Here is a 16,499-nt window from a genome sequence, read left to right as displayed (position 1 = left end):
CCTCCCCATTCGAGTCTTCCAATCGTCTCCCACTTTCCACTTCTCCCCCTTAATTCTTTGTCCATGTCCCTCCTATGTACCCAAGTCTCCTCCTCTTTCTCTCCTTTCCCTCCTCCCTCTTTCTTTCAACACTGCATTTATCATGTTTGTAAAGCGATGATCTGCCTTTCTATATATCTCCTCATCTCCCCATTCTTATCTTTCCTTCTTCCCACGCTCTTCCTAGTTCGTCCCGTCCCCCGTCTCTCAAAAGCGACTTAATTCCTCCCCTCGTCCCTCTCGCCCTGCACCCACCTGTTGAAACCTGTGATAAAGGACGGCAGGTGTATCCTCCCTCCCTCCCTCCTCACAGGTACTCACTCACATCTACCTCAGCGACGTTCATTGGCCCTTCCTTCCGCTCTTCCTTCACCCCACAAATCTCACGCTGCATTTCCCCGTCCCTGCTTATGATCCCCCTCTTTCTTCTGCTCCCCCCGCTGCTTCTGTCCCTCCTGATCCTTATTTAGTCTGTTAAAGCATCACCTGTCTACCTGGTTACCCTGCAGTTTGTTTGTTTGTTTTAAGTCTCAAAGTTCCTGTGCAGTCGTTCCTCCCATTTGTTTTCCTCCTCTACATTTTATCTTCTCCCTCGTATTTTTGTTTTTCTCTCTCTACGTTCATCTCCTCCATTGTATCTCTGTTTTGTTCCTCTTCGTTCATCTCCTCCCTCGTATCTTTGTTTTGTTCCTATACGTTCATCTCCTATGTCGTATCCTAAAAAACCCGCCCCATCAGTGAGTGCTCGGTGCCCTCAGGTGTGTGTGTGTGTGTGTGTGTGTGTGTGTGTGTGTAAACCAGGTAAGCAACGCGTTTCCTGGCACCTCCACCGCCACGCAGCTGTATTTCCCTCGCCTAGCTATTCCGGGAGACTTTATTAATAGCCGAGAGGATGATGTGGTAAATGTTTTGACTCGTGAATCCTTGGAATGGCTCTTACACACACACACACACACACACACACACACACACACACACACACACACACACACACACACACACACACACACACACACACGACAGGGGTCACGCGCGGCGCCCAACAAAGGACCATAAAAGTAAAGGGAGTCATGCGGTGTTAAGGGCTGGAAATTAAACCAAATGAACGAAGCCTCCTCTTCTCCCTCCCCCTCCCCAGGCAGCTAAAGTCGAGGCGTGGGAGATTAAACCTTATAAACCAACCCCGTCCCTCTTTTCCCCTCTTTTTTTTCCCTCTCTCTCTCTCACTCGGAAGCCACAAGGGAGTCGAGTATATAGGTGTAGAAATGTAATAATGAAACACCTTTTTTTTCCCCTTTCCGTCCTTCACTAGCCAGCCATATACAGTCCAGTCGTGTGGAAATGAAACACTTTGAATAGGTAGGAGCTTCTCATAAGACACATGTATGTACGCAGGTTACAAACACAGTATACTTAATAACACGAGTTTTCTTCTCTCACTGGATTTACAGACACCTCTTATGCCTCTCTTCCTCATAGTTAAACACAGTCCTCGTATGTGAACTTATACTAACTCAACAGGTGCGAGTTCCTTATAAGACGCAGCTTCTTATAAGTCACATGTATGTACCCAGGTGACTCCTCTTATTCCTGTCTTCCTCACTAGGTAAACACAGTCCTCGTATGTGAACTTATACTAACTCAACAGGTGCGAGTTCCTTATAAGACGCAGCTTCTAATAAGTCACATGTATGTACCCAGGTTACAAACACAGTATACTTAATAACACGAGTTTTCTTCTCTCATTGGATTTACAGACTCCTCTTATTCCTTTCTTCCTCACTAGGTAAACACAGTCCTCGTATGTGAACTTACACTAACTCAACAGGTGGGAGTTCCTCATAAGACGCAGCCAGGTAGCGCAGTTGTAAATACCGAGGCGAACATGAATTTATAAGCTTCTCCTCGTACTGGGCTTGTGTATTCCTCTCTTGCCTTTCTCCCACAGTAGTTAAACACAGTCCTGTCGCGCCAGTGTGAATATCAAGTAGCTTAAAACAGGTGAGAGGAGTTACTCTAAGGCACAGCTACACGAATTTATCCTTTCTCCTCCCATTGGGCTGATGATTCTGTCTCTTCCCTTTCTCCCACACATTACTTAAACACAGTCGAGTCGCGTGTGTGTGAATGTGAACCAACAGATGAGAGGAGGCAGTCGTAAACCACCGGTACACGAATTAGAACATTTATCCTTCCAGTTGGCTTTCCTTCTCTTCCCTTTTCCCTTACCCTACTTAAAGTTTTTTATATTATTTTTTTGTGTGTGGGTGTGTGAACCACTTAAACAGGTAAAGAGCTCCTCGTAAACCTCCAGTATACGAAAGAATACATTTCTCCTCCCCTGGGCACTTCTATCCTCTTCCCTTACTCTCACTGCTTAAGTACGAGTAAACACAGTCGAGTTGTGTGTAAGCGTATGGATATGAACCAACTTAAACAGGTGAGAGCTACTCGTAAAGCACAGGTAGCACGAATCAATATGTTCCTCCTCCCACTGGGCTCACGTATCCTGTCTACCTGGTTACCCTGCAGTTTGTGTGTTTGTTTTTAGGTCTCAAAGTCCCTGTGCATTCGTTCCTCCCATTTGTTTTCCTCCTCTACATTTATCTTCTCCCTCATATTTTTGTTTTTCTCCTCTACGTTCATCTCCTCCCTCGCGTCTTTGTCTTGTTCCTCTACGTTCATCTCCTATGTCGTATCCTTAACCATCCCCCCCACCCGCCTCATCAGTGAGTGCACACAATACTTTCCCCATTCTCCCTCACTACTTCAAATCCACACAATGAAGTCGCGTGTGTGTGTTTAAATTAACCAACTTAAACAGGTGAGAGAAGCTACTCATAAGTCGTAACCACCATCACATGAATCAATACATTTCCCTTCCCCCCCTGGACTCCTTTATCAATCTCTTCCCTTTCTCCCCACACTAGTTACACACAGCCTTGTCGTGATTGTGAATGTGAACCAACTTATACAGGTGAGAAGGTTTCCTCATACACCACGGGTAGCAGAGTTGTTAATACCTTGCTTCACCTGCTGCGGGACTTGTTTACGTTTATCAGCACAGGTATTACGTAGACGCTTTAATGCTGGCCGCTCTTTCCCCGCCACTCATCCGGTCACACAAAAGCCGCAGCTAATGGATACAGGCGGCGGGCTAATTACAGAGCAGGTGCGCTTCATTAAGAGATATACCTGTCCTCTGCCTCCCTCCTGCCCCCCTCTCCCCTTCACCTCCACCTCCCTCTCCCCTACCCATGCCATGCATACGCTGGTGAAAGGCTCAGCAACAAGGAGGAGTAAAAGTGGAAGAGGAGAGATAAAGTAAGAGAGGGGAGAGGGAAAGGTGGAGGAGGAGAGGTAAAAAGGGAGAGATAATGTGGGAGAGGAGAGGGACAGGTGGAGGAGGAGAGGTAAAAGGGGAGAGAGGAGAGATAATCTATAATGTTGAAGAGGAGGAGAGATAAACCAGGAAGGAGGAAAGATATAGAAGTGGAAGAGGGAAGATTAAAGGTGGTGGAAGCTTAGGTAATTATGAAGGAAGGAGAGATAAAGGAGAAGGGAGATGTTGAAAAAGTTGGAGGGGAGAATGAAGGTAAAGGTTGGCCAAAAGAATTCGTTCCTAAACCTCTTTTAAAGTTAATTATAATGTGAAGAAATATATGTGTGAAAGGAGCGACATGACCCTGACCTGACTTGACCTTCGCTCGCTTCATTCACGTATGTAACATGTCTCACCTCCCCTTCAGAAGCACAGCATTGCCAATCGTCTGTACTTCCGCCCTGCTTCGTACACGAGTCTCGCCTCTCCTATGAAGCACAGCATTGCCATTTGTCTTTATTTCTGGCCTGCTACGTACGTGTCTGGCCTCCCCTTCCTTAGTACAGCATTGCCAATCGTCCATACTCCTAGCCTGCTATGTATTGTGTTTGGCCTCACCCTCTGATAAACAGCATTGCCAATTGTCTACACTTCTACCCTGCTATGTGTTGTGTTTGGCCTCCCTTTCTTTAGTACAGCATTGCCAATCGTCCATACTCATAGCCTGCTATGTATTGTGTTTGGCCTCACCCTCTGATAAACAGCATTGCCAATTGTCTACACTCCTACCCTGCTATGTATTGTGTTTGGCCTCACCCTCTGATATACAGCATTGCCAATTGTCTACACTTCTACCCAGCTATGTAATGTGTTTGGACTCCTCCTCTGATATACAGCATTGCCAGTTGTCAAATACTTCCACCCACCTATGTAATGTCCCTTGCCTCACCCTTCTGAAGCACAGCGTTGCCAATCGTCCTTACTTCTGCCCTGCTCACATGCTCTTCGATTTCCATCACTCCCAGACTTCCTTCAGATCGGTCGGTCTCTACCTGCTCCCTCGCACCCTTCCTCACCCCAACTATCTTCCCCTTCATCAGTTTCTTCCTCTCCTCCTCTCTCCATATGGCAGTTTGTATATTTGTCTGTTTTTCTGCCCGTCTGTCTGTCTGTATGTTTGTATTATGTCCGTGGAAATAATTATGCATGTGTAAATGTATATATGTGTATAACTCTCTCTCTCTCTCTCTCTCTCTCTCTCTCTCTCTCTCTCTCTCTCTCTCTCTCTCTCTCTCTCTCTCTCTCTCTGCGCGCGCAATAACTAGGTCTCCAAGTCTCTCGCTCAACCTTCCCCTTTGACGTGTCTGTCTAATATTTGGAGGAGGAGGAGGAGGAGGAAAGGAGAAAGAGGATGATGATGATGATGATGATGATGATGATGATGAAGAGGAGGAGGATTTAGCGGAGGAGGAGGAGGAGGAGGAAAACAAGAACAAGAAAGAACAACAAAAATAGAAACAACAACATCAACAACACGCAGAGAGAGAGAGAGAGAGAGAGAGAGAGAGAGAGAGAGAGAGAGAGAGAGAGAGAGAGAGAGAGAGAGAGAGAGAGACTTACTGCTGGCTATGAGTGATAAGAGCTTGTGGGAAAATGAAAACCGAAGGCAGAAAGGACGAAGAAACGAGGGATGCTCAGCAGGAGGTCGGAGGGTGGGCGAGCAGAGAGGGGAAGAAAGAGCAGGAAGGGAGAGGAGAAACAGCAGAGAGAGGACGACGTGAAGACCAAGGAGAGAGAGAGAGACTTGGGAGACCGGGAGAGAAAATGAAGATGGGAGACAGAGAGTGGGAAGAAAAAAAGGAAAGAGAGAGGAAGAGAATAGAAGTATGAGGGGACAAGATGGGATGAAAGGTTAAAGAGAGGGACTAAGAAGGGGAGAGAGAGAGACTTGGGAGACCGGGAGAGAAAATGAAGGTGGGAGACAGAGAGTTGGAAGAAAAAAGGAGAGAGAGAGGAAGAGAATGGAAGAGGACAAGATGGGATGAAGTGCTAAAGAGAGGGATGGTAATGAGAGGGAATGACGTGTATGTGTTTGGGGAGGAGTGGGACAAACATAAGGATAAGAAAGGAGGGGAAGAGAAAAGAAAAAGAAATAAAGAAGAGGGGAAAGAATTAAGGACTTAGATAGGGTGGAAAGGAAAAAAAGGACAGAAAAGACATGGATAAAGAGTCAGAGTGGATAAAGATGAGAGACAGGATTGGATAGTAGAGAAAGGGAGGAAAGGAGAAGGAAGAAGCCAGGAAGGAGTGGGAGGCAAGGATGAGGTGGAGAGAGGAACCTTAGGAAGTAGCCGTGACTGAGGGCGAGGCTGTCTGGGTCTGGTGAAGGGGGGGGAGGGGTGTCTGTGTGGGGGGGGGAATCAGTGTGTTTGTGTACGAGAGCAGAGGTAACGGGAGAGGGGAGGAGGGGGTTGAGGGCGTGGGGGAGGGCGTGGGAGAGGAGGAAGGCGTGTGTATGTTATGGGGGAGGGGTATAGTAGAAGGAGAGCAGAGGGGGTTGAGAGCGGGGGCGGCATACGTGCTGAAGAAGACGCCAGGGACATTACTACAGCGACCACCAGATAACACCAGCTGGGCCTCTGTATGTGACTCTTGCCGCCCTTCCTCTATCCGGCGTTCTCTTCTCCCTTCTTTTCCCTTTCCTTTGCCTTCCTTCCTCTCCCATTCGTTCTCTTCTCCCTCCTCTTCCTTCTCCTTTTCATCTGGGCCTCTGTGTGTGACCCTTGCCATCCTTCCTCTATCCTGCGTTCTCTTCTCCCTTCTTTTCCCTTTCCTTTGCATCAGGCCCTCTGTGTGTGACCCTTGCCTCCCTTCCTCTCTCCTTCGTTCTCTTCTCCCTCTTCTTCCTTCTCCTTTTCATCTGGGACTCTGTGTGTAACTCTTGCCTCCCATCTCCTTTCTCCTTCCTCCTCTTCTCCCTCTTCTTCCTTCTCCTTTTCATCTGGACCTCTGTGTGCGACTCTTGCCTTCCTTCCTCTCTTCCTCTTTCTCTTCTTCCTTTTCTTTTTTTCCTTTGCGTCTTCGTCTCTCCATCTCAGTTTTTTTCACCCACTTAATCTTCCTACTCCTTGACTCCCCTCCGCTCTTCCTCCTTCTTTTCTTTCTCTTCTGCATCTTCGACTCTCCCTCTGAATATCTGACCTATTTTTTCTCCTTACTCCCTTCCTCCCTGTCTCCTCTCTTCTCCTTACCCCTGAAAAAACGGGCCTTTCTTTCTCATTTATGTTGCCTAGAACCGACGCACACACACACACACACACACACACACATACACACACCTCAGCAACAAACGAATCTTCTGAACACCATTACTATTTTTTTTTTTTAACACGCAGCTGGATGACATTATTTTCTCTCTCTCTTAATATTACGAACATGTCTTGCCGTTTTTTCTCGTGTACTCCCTGGGAAAAAATAAAAGAAGAGGAAATGCCTGTGGGTAAGATGATGTCTTCCTTACTCTTAAATGATGGGAAAATTTTTAAGGTCTTGTGCATGGGGTGTGTTAGTGTTAGTGTGTTAGTGTGTGTGTGGGGGGGGGGGAGGGGGGTTGGAGGGGGGTCACTCTACGAAAGCCCTCTCTGTAATACCATACTATTCGAAAACGCATGCTGACAACGCTCTCTCTCTCTCTCTCTCTCTCTCTCTCTCTCTCTCTCTCTCTCTCTCTCTGGGTAATTAACATACATATAAATAACCCTTCCAGCCCCCTGCCGACATGGCCCCACACGGTTTCCCCTCTCTTTCCCCCTACCAAGCCCCTTCCCCTTCCACCCCACGGGACGCCCCTACATTCCCTCCCTCCCCTTCCCTTCCACTCTACTCTCCACAAACCGCCCTCTGTTTCCTCCACCCCCTCCTCCTCCTCTTCTTCCGCCTCCCCCTTCCCTCACCTCTTACCCCTCCTTGAACCGCCCACAACTATTTCCCGTCCCTTTCCTTTCCCCTTACCCACTCTTACCATTTTTCTATGCCATATTTGCCCTGGTGGCATACTCTCTCTCTCTCTCTCTCTCTCTCTCTCTCTCTCTCTCTCTCTCTCTCTCTCTCTCTCTCTCTCTCTCTCTCTCTCTCTCTCTCTCTCTCTCTCTCATATCTTTCCCTCTCAGTTCAAACATTTTTTTCAAACATCCTCCGAGTTCTCCTCCTCCTCCTCCTCCTCCTCCTCCTCTTCCTCCTGCTCTTCGTTTCGCTCAGTAATTCCACCCCGCAATGTCCTCCACCTCTCTTCCACTCAGTCGCACTCCGCAGGCAGGCATGTTCGGTCCCTCCACCCACCGCCGCCTCCACCCTCTTTCCTTCCCCTCCTCGCCCACACTATCGGGAAGCTTTTAGCGGATGCGACAGTGAGTTATGGGCTTCGTTTTTACGTTTTTAGGCCAGAGTCACCGTAGCGGCTTATACATTAACCCTCAAGCACAGGTCCTGGCGCTGGGAACTCAGGGACGGCTATCTATATTTCTTCTCCTTTAAATAGAGAATTGTTTATGTGGGTTGGAAGTGACTGAATAAGTTGCTAATATGAGAGCAGCAGGAGTCTGGAAGAGGAAGGAAAGGAATTTTTAATCTATTGCAGCCTCTCTCTCTCTCCCTCTCCCCCCTCTCTCTCTCTCTCTCTCTCTCTCTCTCTCTCTCTCTCTCTCTCTCTCTCTCTCTCTCTCTCTCTCTCTCTCTCAGGTGATGATGCCAAGATAGTGCCATACTCACAGACCTGATCAGCGTCCCATAAACAACACACACACACACACACACACACACACACACACACACACACACACACTGCCGCCTCAATGACCCCTCACCTAACCTTCCCCCTCCCCCTCTCCTACTCTACCCCCTCCTTCCTCACGTAACCTCCCCCTCCCCCATCCCCCATCCCTCTACCCCATCCCCCCCTCTCACCAAACATTCCCCTCCCCCTTCCTCCTCGCCCTCCTTCTCCTCCCCCTCTCCCTCTTCCCTCCCATACGGCCGTGAAGACGTAAACAAACCAACAAACAGACTGGCGGAACATAAAGATCTCGTAAACAAAAATCAAGCATGTAAATATAAATAGTGTAAACAATAGTAACGTAAATATAAATATGATGTATCCGGCTTTGTTTCCTTCTCTCTCTCTCTCTCTCTCTCTCTCTCTCTCTCTCTCTCTCTCTCTCTCTCTCTCTCTCTCTCTCTCTATCTATCTATCTATCTATCTATCATCTATCTATCTATGTCTATCTCACACACGCAGACAAACATACAAACCAACAAACAAATACCTATTCACTGCTAAAAATGGAATTAATAAAGAAAGAATGTTGTTTTTCTTCCTTTCATTCACGTATGCGAAACGCTGAGAACTGCCCGCAAGTTACCCGAGAAAAAGAAAACGCTAGTAAACATTGAGGAAGGACGACTGAAGACAAGCAGAACACACCGCGGGTTAAAAAAAGAAAAAGAAAAGAAAAGAAAAAAGAAAAAGAAAGAAAGATCATGACACGGAGGGACCAACGCAGCGATTCAAAGCGATAGAGGTCAGACGAAGAAGAAGAAGAGGAAGAAGAAGAAGAAGAAGAGGAAAAAGAAGAAGTAGAACAAGAAGAACAAGTACAAGAACAAGAACTAGAACAACAAGAACAAGGACAAGCAGACAAACAAGAACAACATGAACAACAAGGAAAAAAAGAACAAGAACTAGAAGCAGAGGAGAACAGTGAACAGAAGGAATGTCGCTCCTCATCGTTGCCTTCGTAATAATTGTCGTCGCCTCGTCGCAGCCATAGAGTGTGAGAGACGGGAGGAAGAGGAGGAGGAGGAGAAGGAGTAGTAGGGCGGCGGCGTGTGGTGTGCTTCCTGTCTGTATGTCTTTGTGGAGGCATGAGACAGGAAGGAGGCTGGGAGGAATGGTGTGAGAATGGCAGGAAGGAGGGAAGGAGAGAGGGAGGAATGGAGTAAGGAAAAAGAGGAAGAAAGGAGAACAATGAAAATGGGAGGAACGAAGTGGGTGAGGAAAAGAAGGAGGAAGGAATGGAATGAGAGGAAGGAAGGAGATAGGAATGGCCTAAGGAAAAGAGGAAGGAAAAGAAAACAAGGAGGATGGAAGGAACGAAATGAAAAAGGGAAAGAGGGAGGGATGAGACTGAGAGGAAGGAGAGAAGTAAGAAGTGAGGGAAGGAGGAATGGAGTAAAGAAAAAGAGGAAGAAAGGAGAGCAAGGAGGATGGAAGGAATGAAGTGAGTGAGGAAGGGAGAGAAAGGAATGAGACTAAGGAGAGAGAGAGAGAGAGAGAGAGAGAGAGAGAGAGAGAGAGAGAGAGAGAGAGAAGTGTAGCTAGGAGAAATGTTGTGAGGAAGGGAGGAACAGAGTGAGACGGAGAGAGGGAGAAAGGGAGCTAGGAGGAATGGAATAAGGAGTGAGAGAAGGAAAGAAGAAGGGAGAGAGGGAGGGATGGGGAATGAAAGGAGGAATGCAAGAAAAAGGTAACGGGATCATCATCAGGGAACACACACAAAAAGTCACATCATCAACAACAACAACAACAACAACAACCACTATACGAGTTCGTAGTTCCATGAAGCATAACAGTGTCAGCTTTTTTTTTTTATCTCCCTCCCTTTCTTTATTTTTTACCCACGCCAGAGATGACAACACACTCTCACTCACGGCGCGCGCACACACACACACACACACACACACACACACACACACACACGTCGCTATGCTGCTACTTGTTGGAACCTTTTACGGCACACTTCCCCCTGACTCGCCTTACATACAAAAACTATACACACGAGAGTTGCCGCTTCCAAGACGGTGAGGGAGTCGTGTTAATATATGTTGGAGAAGTTACCGTCAGCGCTGTGTATGATCTGTTTGTGTACTTCCCGATGCTGCCCGCCTACCCAGAGACCCTCACACTCAAGGCGCCCCACATGGCACCTCCTTATCGAAAATACAAAGAAAGAAAGGCAGAGAAAAGACTTAAATGATAAGGCCTACACTGTTTACTATGCCACACTCTCCCCCGTACACCCTCACCCTCGCCTCTTATCATGGAACCTCCTTATCGAAAATACAAAGAAAGAAAGGCAGAGGAAAAGAGTTACATAATAAGGCCTACACTGTTTACTATGCCACACCCTCCCCCATACACCCTCACCCTCGCCTCTTATCATGGAACCTCCTTATCGAAAATACAAAGAAAGAAAGGCAGAGGAAAGTTGTATAATAAAGACGTGCACGATTTACTACATACCACAGCCTCGCCCATACACCCTCAAGCATCTCCTCACGGCACCTCTGCATGGTTCCTCCTCTTCCCGAGTCCAGGAAAGAAGTGTCGCACGAACAGAAAGTCAAAAAGTAAGTCACGGGAAATATATTACAGGAAAAAGTCGCAGGGAAGTCACAGGAGGAAAATCGCAGCACTAACTGTAATGGTATTTAATGGAAGGTGACTTTTTTTTTTCTGTGGCTTATTTTTCTCTTACCAAAGTGTGACATTTGTTTTGTGACTATTTATCTTACTTTAAGCCTCGTCCCTTCCCCCACTTTCTGCACCCTCGCCTCCTAGCATGAGGGCGCTTCACTAAAGGCTTTAAGTCCTTTGTCTCAGTCGGTCTTCTTCAGAGTTAAGTATTGCTATAGGGTCTCTGCAGCTCCGGTCCGCCCCTCGTCCTGATAACCCCGCCAGCACCTCTCCGCGTCCCTCCCCCGCGGCACACAAGGGCGTCTGATTCCCTCCCACACAGGCCCTCTAGATGAAAACTGATTGTGCATGCAACTCGAGACGACCCTTTCTGCCCCCTTCAACCCTCTCCGGACCTGCATGCCACGCCACCCTCCACCCTCTCTCTCACCTCTTCTCCCTCCCTAGAACAACAAATAAACACACACACACACACACACACACACACACACACACACACCAGCAGACAGTGTAACAGAGACGCACTAGCACGGATGATGACTTTCGCGCCTCGGTCACACCGCCGCCGCCCCCCCGGAGCCGCCACGCTGCAGGAAATCATTACTCCGAGGCGGAATGACTTTCGCCACTTTGAACCCGAGGCGCGTGTCGTCACCGTAACGCAGCCAACGTTCGGATGGAGCTACACTGCTGCCAATCGTCACCCTCCTGTCTGCCTTTGTTTTCTCAGAGTAGGAAGAGGTGGATAAGAATTATGTTACCCAGATGAAAGTAAAAAGAGGACGACATTTGTTTTTAGCATGTACGTGTCTATAATTAATGAAGGCTAAAATGCGAATTGTTGTCAAGAACCTTAAAAGTACGATATAAACAAAGCAATATTGCGTTTTCTAATAAAGCGTATTTTTTCGTTAGGTCTCCCTCATGCCATTATGCTTTTACATCAAAATAAGTTAAGCATATATGGTTACTAACAAAATTATAATACTAAGTTCCCGGATGTACGTTTATAACCTGCCACAAGACTCGCCCCCCGTTCAAGGCATCTCCGCTCGCCTTATGCATACCCATGGCAGCGTCTCGTGTTGTTTTTGGTGATGTTGACGCCTGCCGTGGCCGTGTGTGGCTGGTCGCGGGCACAGATGGAGCCTGGCTGTGAGGAGCATCACCAGCAGGCACCCGCATCCCCCGCCCTTGCCGCAGCCACTTCAAGGCCACGCCAGCACCAGGTAACAGCGAGCCACGTGATTGCCTCTCCACCGACGCAACACTCGCTGGTAATATCAAGAAATGCACATTCGCTATCGAAAAAAACATACAGTAGTTGTATCGTGTAGGTAGCACCATACTTAACTGACTGATATCAACAACATAAAACACACAATAATCTAGTGTTGCCTGTGGTTAATCGTCATAATTGGTAGATGATCACCTACATCAACTTTTTGTTTCTTTATCAACTAACACACACGCGCGCGCGCGATTTTCTCTGCACTGTTGAAGATGTGGCCACGCAACACAAGAATGTCATGGAGCCACTGCAGTGTCCCGAGGCAAGGCGCCGCCCCAGACGGGTGACTGCAGTGGAGCTACACAGGAACGCGTGGACGTGCCCGTACCAGTGCCCTGACAACCATCACGGGGCCACCGCGCTGAAGCACAACGTGGTTGCTCGCGGATAGTGCACAACCCTCAAACTGAAGACTGAAGGAAAGCGTGTGAGGGTGGCGGGTGGCGGGTCGCGCCGGGGGGCCGGGCGGGTGTGGGAACACTCACTCACCGAGCCAGCAAAACACAGACTGCATGGCCGAGGCCCGCCAGACGCGAGAAAGAGGAGGAGGAAGAGGAAGGGTGGCGGGGAGCGGGGAGGGGCTGTTAGGATGCTCAGGACGCTGTGGTGATTGTTCTTCCCTGCCCAGGAAGGGACAAGGGAGGAGACGGAAGACGATAGAAAAGGATGGAGCGACGTCGGCAAAAAGAAGTGGGAGAAGGATGGCCGCTCTCACGAACAACATGAAAAACGTTCAGGAAAAAAGCAAAAACATGAATAAGAAACTAATGAAGACGAGGGATAAAAGAAAAAAAAGAAAAAATAATAATGTCAGAAAAAAAAGAAAAAAAAGAATTCTAAACATCACGTGCTTCAAAGCTGTTTCGCGGTGTTTATACATGACAACTAACGAACACTGCGAGGAAAAGAAACCAAAACAAACAGCGACATGAATCCACATGTGGCCACCCGAAAGGAGGAGGGAAAGGAGGAGGAGGATCTGATGCTCTCCACCACCACCACACCGTCAGACTCTTGGCAACTGTGTGAAGGCGTAACATCGCACCTTCCCACACACTCACGACTCTTTCCTCAATATTTCGCTGGTTGTCCTGCCTCGGCGGGTGTTGCTTCTCTCACAGCAGGACAAAAAACAGCTGTCACCGCCCCCCACGGAAGCATCGAGCACGACACTCCTGTGGGCTGCGTCGCGAGGGTGCCGGGGCGCAAGGGGGCGTGAGCACTTTCCTTGGCGCCCTCAGCTGCACCGGAGGACGAGGCAGCCTTAGTAGTAGAGAAACCAGATGTTGCTGAGAGAGAGAGAGAGAGAGAGAGAGAGAGAGAGAGAGAGAGAGAAGGAGGGTGGGAGGGAATTTTCGACATCCTCCCACAACGCCATCACCTCTGACACACAAACAACGGAGCCATAAACTCGGTTCGACGCCTCCCTCCCCTCATCCAGCCACTTTCGACACTTCGCCACCTCACCGGGATAGGCACGAGCCCTAACAAGCTGCAGCCGAGACGATGAACAAACAGTACAAGCCTATACACTTGTCTGAACACAAACTACTACTTCAGCGGCACCCTCCGAGCGCTAATCCATTGTTCTTCTATGGTCAATATTCTCAAACATTTTGGGGCTTACACACCCAGATTCAGCAAGGCTTTAGTAAAGAGGTCGTGGGTGTTTCCATGGGTATTTTTATGAGCCTAGTGATAGTCTGACAAGGCCTCTGCATCATAAATGTGGAAATGAGAACCCGACCTTTCTCCTTTGTGGCCGTAGGAGAATTTGGTGTGAGAATTGAAAGCGTCTGAGAATAGGGGCCCAAGTATGAGACCATGAAACTGCCCGCTCAAGACATTCTGACTTACAAAAAGACTTACATACACTCTCGGCTGCAAAAGCATCACATCAGAACCAAAGAAAACTTGCAGTGGTAATATGAATGCATAGAAATAAGAGTGAGGCGTGTGTGTGAACAGGATTTGCTCACCCGGATATATTGGAACACGTGAAGCATCAGAAAACAATCACCCGCCTGAGCCATGCCGCTTCTTCCCCGCGCATCGCAAGGGACTAGCAGAATATCACTCTCATCAAGACAGAGAGAAGGCAGAGATGAATATGGGAAAGTGAAACCATGATGCCTGAGACTATTTTTTAACACGCACACAGCATAAGAAGATCAAGTTTGTTCTTTAGTGCAATAACAAGATAAAAGATGCTGCGGATTTATTTCATGGTGGGGGATTGCGCCTCATCTTCACCGCGCGACGATGCTTTGTTCCAGTCGGAGAAAATAACGGCCCAGGAAACACGTCAACACACCTAAATCCATCACATCGAGGCCTAGAAAACAACTCCGGCAAAACAACTGCACTGGGGGGTGGAGGGGGGGGCGGAGAGAGAGAGAGAGAGAGAGAGAGAGAGAGAAATGGATGCTGCAACGCCCTCGGGAGGCCGGAGCTGAGCAAACACTCCACACCTGCGCCTCTCAAGAGACTACTCAAGGCGAGGCGGAAATAAATGAAGGAATGAGGTCCGTTTTCCCCTGCCCTGCCCTGCCCCTGCCCCTGCCATGCCCCTGCCCCTGCCCTGCCCCTGCCCCTGTCTGCCCTCCCCTGCCTTGCCGCTACCCGTGAAACTGACACTCGTATTATCAAACATTTGGGACTCTCGTTACGAACATTTTTCAAGGCCAGAGAGGGGTACGTCGGGCTGTCATGAGTGTTTTTCCCCTTAACGGCGCAGAAGCCTTCCAAAACTATCACCTGGCTCAGGAAACCACCGATGGAAACCCCGACAACTTCTACGAGAGCTTTTTGGAATGGATTAAGGCTTGAAGGAGTTTAATAGTATGGACCTGAGGACCAACGCAGCCTCATGTTTGTTCATGGGCTGACCTCCAGCATTATGGAACTAAGAAGTATCTATCAGTCTCTAATCACTTATTTTCTGAAGCCTAATTTTATCATTCGCATTACCCTCACCAACCATTTTGAAGCCTCTTGGCAGTTTTAGGAGTTGCGTGACTCCCGCCGCCCGGTATTTGGTTATTTATACATGAGGAAGTGGCGACCAAGTGAAGAATCTCTGGAACGCGACCTGTACCTTAAAGAACTGAGATCGACACACCTGAACCTTTACTGAACCTAGTGACCCCTGAGGCCAGAATTCGTAATAAAATTTCCCATAGCGAAGAGTAACTCAGAGCATGTCACAGTTCCCTGGCACTGCTGGGAAATACTGTGTTAGCAGGGCAGCTTAATTAAAAAAAAATTTATCAGGAGGGGAGATTTTTCGAGATAACAGTTTCCCGCCCCGACAGCTCATAGCCGTGGCGTAGCTCCGCCGACAGGAAGTATGATCAGAGGGCGGCTCAACCCCCTTAGACGGCTGCATGGCTGCGTCCTGGCGTGGTTTGCTTGTGCAGCCTCGGCCACCGTCAGGCAAGAGCTATATCTTATTTTCATAGTAGCGAGGCTGTACAAGACAGTCTGTTGCACCGCTCTGCTTCTCCGCGTGTTATCAGTGGGGATGTTCCATACAGTATACATCAGGAACAAATCTCTCTCTCTCTCTCTCTCTCTCTCTCTCTCTCTCTCTCTCTCTCTCTCTCTCTCTCTCTCTCTCTCTCTCTCTCTCTCTCTCTCTCTCTCTCTCTCTCTCTCTCTCTCTCTCTCTCTCTCTCTCTCTCTCTCTCTCTCTCTCTCTCTCTCTCTCTCTCTCTCTCTCTCTCTCATGTGCATTAAACTGTCTATCTATCCATCTATTTATCTATCTATCTGTCTATCTATCTACCTATCTTACCTTGGGAGAAAGAGAAAGACAGAGAGATAGACAGATAGACAGACGGTTGGAGGAAGCACTGTCTACCTCCAGTGAACAGGGAGGGACAAGGGACCCGCGAGTGTATACAGTAAATATACATACATACGCACATACGTACATAGCTTAAACCTCTATGACAGCTATCCCAATACCCGGCATCAAAACGACCACAGAAACGACCACTACGACCACCACTTCCGGCCGCAACACACTCCATCACCACTACAACACACCACCCTTTTTTCCTTTTTTTTTACAACGCCTCTCTCTCAACGCCAAAATAAAGAATAAACCAAAAAAACCCATGTATCTAAACCACCACCACCACCACCATCGCCACCATCGCCACCATCGCCACCAACAGCAACTTCACCATTATATCTTGCCTCAGCTTCGGTTAGAGTTCCCCGCAAGTTTGCCGCGGGAAAGGGATCAGTGTTGGTAAGCCTCCCAGGTACACTTTCTTAATTAACGGGGCCGCCATACTTTTCTCCCCACGCTCCTGGTAGTCGAGCTTCATGGACGTTCCCTCGCCCTCCTACCATTTCTTACCCTATTA

General features: G+C 48.3%; 1 protein-coding gene across 1 annotated transcript in view; it reads right to left on the bottom strand.

Moving 5' to 3' along the window:
• The window catches only part of LOC126995740 (uncharacterized), a 298,135-nt gene extending 285,571 nt beyond the window's left edge, over window positions 1-12,564 (bottom strand). Inside the window, exon 1 of the mRNA XM_050855616.1 lies at window positions 12,452-12,564. The gene's annotated coding sequence lies outside the window, so the exon portion shown is untranslated. The remainder of the gene's footprint in view (window positions 1-12,451) is intronic.
• Between the last annotated feature and the right edge of the window lie 3,935 nt (window positions 12,565-16,499).

The sequence above is a fragment of the Eriocheir sinensis genome, chromosome 8 (genome assembly GCF_024679095.1).
Source record: "Eriocheir sinensis breed Jianghai 21 chromosome 8, ASM2467909v1, whole genome shotgun sequence".
In the NCBI taxonomy this organism is placed as follows: Eukaryota; Metazoa; Arthropoda; class Malacostraca; order Decapoda; family Varunidae; genus Eriocheir; species Eriocheir sinensis.
Note: the sequence above shows the minus strand (reverse complement) of the source record. Positions and strands in the feature narration are given on the sequence as shown.